The 8,845-nt window shown below is 44.7% G+C and overlaps 2 pseudogenes; one reads left to right on the plus strand and one right to left on the minus strand.

Moving 5' to 3' along the window:
* Nucleotides 1–321: 321 nt before the first annotated feature.
* LOC115283833 lies at nt 322–807 on the minus strand (annotated as a pseudogene).
* A 2,655-nt stretch (nt 808–3,462) lies between these two features.
* LOC115275428 lies at nt 3,463–8,223 on the plus strand (annotated as a pseudogene).
* The last annotated feature ends 622 nt before the right edge of the window (nt 8,224–8,845 follow it).

Consider the following 8,845-nt stretch of genomic DNA (forward strand, 5'->3'; position numbering starts at 1 on the left):
TGTTGACCTACCAATGTGGATGCTGAGGAAGGGGCCAGGGTGGAATGCCGGCTTTGGGCTTGCTCCAGAGGAGCCTGACTCAGAGGCCTGAGAGAGGGGTCTATCTGGGGAGGAGTGCTAGGATTACTGAACATAAGAAGGTGCTTCAGGATCCCAGGAGGGTCAGATGATTATCTTCTGACCTGTCAATATTTCAAATTCATGAAGAGTTGGGGAACAGAGTCCATCTTTCCAAGATGTATTCTGTCACATTAGCCAAAGCCACTTCCAGTCTATTGGGCTAGCAATGTCCAGGAAGATCCTACTGCCTGGTGGTGGGACCTAGGGCTGCAGGTCATTCTGGGAAGCTGGCAGAGAAGGTGATTTGCACAATGAAGTCACCACTAAACCACTGCTTGGATCCAATCCCTGGTTTCCTTTTTCTGCTCTATAGTCCAGAAACATTTCTTTAAAAGCCAGAAAATCTGTAAACATGAGCAGCATGTCAGCTGTGTCACGGACCACTTCATCTTCCTGGTGCCGTAACATTGTTGGGAAAACCACCGTGTTACATCCATGAATCTCCTCCAGCACCTATTTCTCACTATGCTTTTCTACCCAGGACATATGTTTGTTAAAAATCGGTACATAGGTGAGCTTATTCACCTCTGTGTCTGCAAACTCCTGGTAGTACTTGAGCATGAAATTCCTCTGTAATAACTACAACTTGTTATCCGTGATAATGTCCTGTAAACATCCAATCACAGCATCAATTTCTGCATTGAAGGTGGAAGAGGACAGTGGAAAGCTCTCTTCTTCTATGTCCATCTCTGCCACTGCACTCACCTCCGGGACCCACCCCATGTGCAGCTGGGGCCCAGCCTTGATTCAAGCCCAACTTGCATCTGCAAGGCCCGCACCACCCACACTGGGGCTGTTCCCAGCCAAGCCTCACTGCAGGCTTGTGGGACATACCTAATGTCCTGCCCTGTGCCCCTCTAAACCTGTCGCACAGGAGATCCCCTCAGACTCACATGTGTACTACCCAGTTTGGCGGGTGGCTGGGTAGACAGCAGATCCTTGAAGCATCCATTGATCACTGGGAGAAAGAAGCCAATGCGTTCTCCCTTCTCCCAGGTGCATGGCTCTGAGATATATTCGTGGTGTCCTTTGCGGGTTCCCCTGAGGACAGTGCTTCAATTGAGTTACACTTTTTTTTATTGACTCTACCTCTTTTCCTATTTCAATGCCTCTTCTTATTTCTACTCTCTGGGACACAGAAGCCTTTGTCTCATACTTTACCATCAGGATCTTCAGGCAAAGATCCAGAGGGCTTAGGAAAATACTGGGAAAAGGGGGAAAAGAAATACTGGGAAGAGCAAGGAAAAAGTGGAAAGAACAATTAGAGATGATTCAGTTCTTCAGGGAGAGGTGATAGGGGATAATGAGTTCTAGTTAGTACAAGGAATTTCATGAGAGTAGGAGGCATGGTTGGATATTGTGGATGTTTTGGGGGTAGAGCCAGTAGGATTTGTAAATGGATTGGATGTGGGGTATAAGAGCAGAGTAGGGGAAACAGACCCCAAGTGTCTGGATGAGCCATGACACCATGAGGTTACTGATGCTATTGGTATGGGCTCGTTTGGAGAACCTGGTTCGGTACAGTTAGGCTTAACAAGGTCATCGAGTATTCAGGTGGGAATTTCTTATGTTCCAGATACTGAAATGGAAACCAAGGAAGGTGAAAAAAAATCACCTGGTTTAAAGTCCTATCAATAAGAAACCAAAATGAAAAGAAGGCAAAACAACCCTCATATCTACATATCAAATCCATATATATCCTAAATGCTTCACCTCCTCTTTCACCTGAACTTCATCTGTTTCCAGAAATTTTTGAGGGGAAAAAAGTCTTTTAGAGTAAGTGTGTGCTCTGGATTTGATATGGTCTTAGGGATATAGTGGCAGGGAAAATGAAGGCTGAATAGTTTAAGGCTGTCATTTCATGTCTTATTGAACATCCCTTGATTATGTTACTTATACCTCAGAACAGCTAAGAGATGGTGGTTCAAGATCTTTGTTGTCACCTGAGGGGGAAGAAGGGAGGCTCAGAAATGCTGAATAATTTGACTGAAACTGCATAATTAATTCGAGTTGCTGCCTAAATTAAAATTTATGCCTCCGAGCTCCCCTGTGCTATCTCTCTACACCCCCTCCTGCCTGGATGAATGTTCCAGTGGAGGCACAGCCATTACTTGGGCAATTCCTCTTAGCTTGGCTTAGGAGTCTTGGAGCCTGGTGCTCTTCACACTGCCTCTTTGACAGACTCTCTGAGGAGACCAAGTGTGAGCCACCATGGAGCCCCAGGACCTTACTGAGAGGGTGGTGTCCACTGACATTTCTAAACTGTGCTTCTAACACCTTACAAAAACTTACAACTGATGGAACAAAAGACTCTTTTGTTTCCATGTCAGTAACTGAGTAAGTGAGTCACTCACTGGCCCAAGGCCAAGTTCAGGTGTCAGGTGCCTGAAAGCTGTGAAGAGAAGATAATGCATTTTCCTCTCCAGGGAGAAGAGGAAACATGTTTCCTTCTTTCATCCATATCAGGGTTATCAACTTAGCGGTTATCTGAATTTATAAAACTGAACTTAAATTTCAATGCGCATTTATTGCCTTTTTAATTTTTAGTACAGTAATGTGTTTTTAATTTTGTTCTGTGAAGTGTTAACTGTCTTTGTTCAGCACCTTGAACATATGGTTTCTGTCCCATATACATTATAAAATGCTTATATGAGGTGAAACACCTAGTGTAGATTTGGTAGTGACACATGGTCAACAGGTGTTAAGAATGAATTATTTTACTAGCCATTGAAAACTGACTCCTTGAGACTCTCCTGGAAAATCATAGGAATGTGATTTGGCTTTACAGATAGTGGTAAAATCCTAAGGACCAGGAATGGAAGGAACCATATGAAGTATAGAGAATGGAAGGGGCAAAAAGAGTATTTTAAAACGTTCTCTATTGAAAACATTATGAATTAAAGAGCACCTTGATAATGCCACTCAACACAGAGGGTGAGCACCAAGGTTTCTGTGTTCAGTGAGGATGCGCAGCCTGGTGCAGAAAGTCTTGAGTGCTTCAAAAACCACCATAATTATAATGTCTTTGCTTGTCACTAAGTGAGACTCTGTGACCTGGTTCCAACATCAGTACCCTTCTATGAGGTGGGGCTTGGTTTTGCTTATTAGTAAAATAAAGTGATCAGCAGTAATTGTAGTGAGAAGCAAAGTTTTGTCTGTCTGCGGACTGAGCACAGGGTCAGCTTCTCCTTTAGTTTCACAATGGCCACCATGCTGGGTCCACAGTTAGACAGCTTTTCACCAGTTCAAGGAATTCTCAGAGCACTGAAGCTAAAGAGAAAATAAAGGTAAATAAAGCTAAAAGTAGATGAGGGAAGTTCAGCATGGAATACAAACGTAAACATGGAGTTGTTATTACCCTCAGAGCTGATGTTCAAGTTGGCCAAGCTATTTCTTTGCAAGCATTTTGGGCTTGCCCGGTAGGTTTGAGAGCTCAGAAGAGAAGTGAGCATGGAGAACCAGGGAGTCAGGCTGCATATTATATATGAACCAGCCACCCAGCCCGCCCTCACCTCAGCAGACCTAGTCTTTAACCAGCAAGGATAGAACGCTCCTATGTGCCACACCAGAGGCCTTCAAATCTCTGAGATAGATTCATGTTATGAATCCTACAAAAAGATCATAGCTATTAGACTTGATACAAATAAAATATAGGAAGTCTAGTTCTATGTATATGTCAGGCCTTATAATGTTTGGGACATACTTGTACTAAAAATTATCTAACTTTCAAATTTAACTGAGCATCTTGTTTTTTATTTGGTACATCTGACAACTCTGCATCTGACTGACCCATTACAAATGATGGTAGGGAGTCCATACCCTTGTGCCTGCCACGGTGTCCAGCCTGGTCCAGCCAGCATGTCTTAAGCTCCCAGGTCTTCAGCTCCAGTTCTGCCACTTTCCTGGGGTGGGACACCCAGGTGCACCTGAGCTCCTTATACCCCAGCAACTTCAGCAGCAGCTGCCTTTATGGTCTGGGTGCCTCTTGGCCATGCACGGCCCTGTATTCCTCCTACAGGGGTCCAGCAGGCACCAGCATCTGCAAGGTCACCTTCAGTCAGAACCTGCTAACTCTGCTGCAGGTGGACTTTGGCCTTTCTATCCAGCAGATGGGTCAGGAGGAGTGCAAACAGATCAAGACCCTCAACAAGTTTGCCTTCTTCATCGATGAGGTACAGTTGCTGAAGCAGCAGAACAAGATGCTGGAGACCAAGCGGGCCCTGCTTTAGAGCAGAAGTCAGCCTAGAGCAGCGCCTCCGTGGCATATTTGAGACCCACATTGCTGGCCTGTGGAGGCAGCTTGAGTTGCTGCAGCTGGATGGGGGCTGCCTGGAGGCAGAGCTTCAAAACATGCAGGATATTGGAAGACTTTAAGACAAGTAGGAGGTTGAAATAAACTATTCCGTGGCTATTGAGAATGAGTTCATGGTGCTGAAAAAGGACGTGAACTCCATCTGTATGGACAAGGTGGAATTGGAGGCCAAGGTAGATGTCCTGAATGATAAGATCAACTTCTTCAAGACCTCCTATGAGCCAGAGTAGGCAGTCCCAGATCTTGGACACATCTGTGGTGCTGTCCATGGACCTGGATGACATCATAACAGATATCAAGGCCCAGTACTCAGCCAGACTGAGGCTGAGGCCTGGTACCAGACCAAGTTTGAGAGCTTCCAGGCCTAGTTCGGGAAGCAGGAGGATGACCTCTGGAAAACCCCACCAGAGACTGTGGAGGTGAATCATGACATTCAGATCCTGCATGCTGAGGATGACAACATAAGAACCAGTGTGCCACGTTGGAGGCTGCCATTGCTGAGACAGAAGAATGGGGGGTGCTAGCACTCAACGATGCACATGTCAAGCAGGAGGAGCTAGAGGCCTCCCTGCATTGAGCCAAGCAGGCCATGGCAGGGCAGCTGTGTGAGTGCCAGGAGCTCATGAATGTCAACTTGGCTATGGACATTGAGAGCATCACCTACTGCAAGCCGCTGGAGGGCAAGGATAGCCACTTGGCCAGAGATAGTGTGTGAGGTGTGAACTTCTCTGTGGTGAATTCAGCTGGCAGAGGGAGTTGTATTGGCCTTTGGGGGAGCCATGTGAGACAATGCCTTTAGCTTTCCCAAGGTGGAGGGCCTGGGGCCATCAAGTCCTATTCCATTAGGACCTCAGCTGCCATCCACGGGAGCATAGGAAAATGAGCCCTGGTGTGTGGAGACCCTATCCCTGCCCCCCACTGTCAGAGGAGGACTCCCATCCCTGGGCTCAAGACTGCCAGGGAGTCTGAAAAATGATGTCAGAATAGCTTTCAATAAATCAGCCTTTCTGGAAAACGGAACAAAACACCCTAAAAAACAAAAACCGAAACCAAATTATGGTAATATACATTACCTGCTTAAGAATAATAAAATCAAATGTCCTGAGATGTTCTGCATTGGTGGGAACACCACTAAGTATTATGTGTCTGTGGGAAAAATCAAGTACTAGTTCAACTTTTTGTCAGTGAGTGGATAGTAAACATCATTAAAAAGAATACAAACTTGTTTTAAAAATATATTTCAATAGAGGCTCCTGGGTGGCTCAGTTGGTTGAGCATCTGACTTCAGCTCAGGTAATGATCTCATAGTTCATGTGTTTGAATTCTACCTCAGGCTTGTTACTGTCCATGCAGAGCCTGCTTTGGATCCTCTGTCCCCCTCTCTCTGCCCCTGCCCGCTTGCCCGCTCTCCTCCTCTCTTTCTCTCTCTCTCAAAAAGAAATACTAAAAAATATTTAAATACATATTTCAATAATCCTCATTTTCTCCTGAATTTTGGTATCCCAGTAATCATTCTTTGGGATTTTTGCAGGTAAATATGGGTTTGAAGAGGTCCTGCTTTCTTTGAAATGAACCCAGCTAGTGTACATTTGCAGGGAAGCTGTGTCTGTACAAGGCCCCACTAGCAAGTAAAGTGGGCAAAAGAATCTGACAGGGGTGGGATTGAAGTCATGCCTTGTCTGATAGGCAGAGCCTGGTAGAGTTTGCACTGGCCAGCCAGACCATCTCCCCTCATCCGTGGTCTTCACTGTCCAAGTTATCCTTGCTGGGATGTTTTCTCATAACAAGTCTTGCTGGGTGTTTTCTCATAACAGATTAGATGCTTGTGACTAAGTTTTGATCACTTTAACTAGTGCTGATAGTCTTCTGTTTCCTAATCCCATCACCCTCTTTTCCTTACCACTGGGTCACAGTAAGGGGGGAAGTATTGCTTTCCATATTTTATAGATGAAGGATTTAAAATGTGTTGAATGATCACCCTTGTGGCTGGTCTTCCCGTGTGTACTCTTCATTCTTTCTCAGAATCCACCACTGATCCATTTCTCTTCTAACATACTCTTTTCCTGAGTGATCACAAGTACTCTCAGAGTTTCTGTTGATGACTCCCAAGTTTCCAGTCATCGAATGCACACTTATTAAGCACCTACTAACAGCTGAGGTGCTGAGGACTTAAATGTGAGTAGGATACACTCTTCCTCCAGTTGCCAATGTGCCAACAGCCTATGCAACATCTCTTCATAGATGTCTAGTGGATGTGTGAAAGTCACCTTCTCCCAAACAAGTTCATCATCCTCTCCAGTTCCTTTTTCTTCATTATCAACTCAGTTACCCAAGTCTAGACATAACCCTTGACTTCTCCCTCAATCAAAACCCCACAACCAATTTGGTAATTCCTTCCATAAATCTCCTAGAAGCACAAGATGATGATTAGAACTTTGGAGAAGACTGCCCAAGTTAGAATCCTGGCTCTGCGTGCTTGCTGTCTCTTTGACCCTGCCTCATTTTCCTTGTCTGATGATTAGAAACAATAAAGGAACCTGATGCAAAGAGCTTTAGTGAGCTTTAAGTGACTTAACCCCTACAGGGGCCTTAGGACAGTGCCTGGCACATAGGAAGCAATATCTATTATAATTATTATTATGCACCCTCTCTTTACCATCACCGCTGACTTAGTTTGGAGCATTATCACCTCTTACCTGGACTACTGCAATTGCTTCCTACCTGTTTTCCAATTACCGGTCTTTCTGCTTCCTACTCATTTCCCACGCTAACACCAGAATTCATTTTAAAAATAAAATCTATTTTACTTTTTAACATCCTTTGGCTACTTCTTAGTACCTTCAGAATAAAGTCCTAAGTTCTTGTATGATCTTCAAGACTCTTGATGACCTGACTTCTCCATTCTCACTTTCTATTTTGCAGGCTCTAATGTAACTGTTTTGAATTTTCCTCATTCTCATTTCTCTAACCCACTTGGCAACTTGCGACTCTTTCTTCCAGATTGATTTTGGGCATTATGTTTTCTAAGAGCCTTTTGCAACCTCCCATGTTGGGATTAAGAGTGTTTCTTTTGCTGGTGGAGCTGTACATGCATTAGTAGCATCCAGTACTATGCCTAGTGAATTATCATCTGACATGTCTTTGGGAGACCAAATGTGGGATTCCTGGTTCCTGAGATTGCACCATGTTGCCTGCTTTTTCTTTTACTTTTTAAAGTTTATTTATCTTGAGAGACAGATAGAGGGATGGGCAGAGAGAGAGGAAGAGGGAGAATCCTAAGGCAGCCTCTGTGCTGTCAGCACAAAGCACAATGTGGGGCTTGATCTCACAAACCATGAGATCATAACCCGAACTGAAACCAAGAGTCATATACTTAACCAACTGAGCCACCCAGATGCCTCTGCTTTGTCTTTGTCATAACCAGTATGTCTTTTTAGATCCCCACAGGCAGGAAGGGGCCAGAAGAGCTTCAGAAGAGTTTGGGGCACATGATCCTTAATGAAGGCAAGGATCACCTATGGAGCACTCAAATGCTAAGGATGGTGCTTTGTGTACTTTCTCATGTTTCATGGCAGCAAGTAGATACTATTACTATATACATTTTACAGTAGAGGAAACTGAGGCCTAAAATCACACGGTTCATAGTTGGCAAAATGGGAGTCTGGACTCAAATCTTGCCTGCAGCAAAGCCTGTGCTTTTCATCTGAGCTCTGTTTAGGATTCTTTCCCTGTCTGCCCATCAGTGGCACCCCCATGCTGTTTGGATTATTTCCTCAGACTCCTCCTAGTCTAGGAGAGGACTAGGAAGCTTTGGGAGACCCCACAATGGTGTCTAGTGCCCAGTGTACTTCCAGTTGGGAATGGGATGCATGATGGAAATGCTCACAAAACTCAGTAAACATGTGTCCCTGTGTTGTTAAGGTATCTCTGTAAAGAAAGTGTTTACACTCACTGCTAAAGCTATATAGTGCTGGAGGTGAGGTTGGGAGGTGGATGTTAGCTAAAATGTAAACTGAAGAAAGTACATATCAGCTGTGGCAAGAGTGGTGTTACTCTGAAGCTGTGTGTGTGTGTGTGTGTGTGTGTGTGTGTGTGTGTGTGTGTGTGTGTGTGTATGAGAGAGAGGAGAAGATTCGGGGCATGGATAATGTGTCCTGATCAGAAACAGGAAGAAGAAGGATTTCATCTCTTTTGAAGATCGTCATGCCTGTTTAGAGTGGATGAGACCAGAGTCTGTGGATCCTTGCAGGAACCTGGCCTTCCCTTCCTGGAAGTGTGCCAAGAAAGGGATGCCTATGTGGTTTATCCAAGGAGACCTATAAAAAGTTTCAAGGTCTCAGGAGCAGCCTAGAAGAGGCAGCAAGGAGGTTCACTCAGATCTGAAGAGGCCATGTTATGAAATAAGGCTTGATG

This window comes from Suricata suricatta, chromosome 2 (genome assembly GCF_006229205.1).
Source record: "Suricata suricatta isolate VVHF042 chromosome 2, meerkat_22Aug2017_6uvM2_HiC, whole genome shotgun sequence".
Classification (NCBI taxonomy): Eukaryota; Metazoa; Chordata; class Mammalia; order Carnivora; family Herpestidae; genus Suricata; species Suricata suricatta.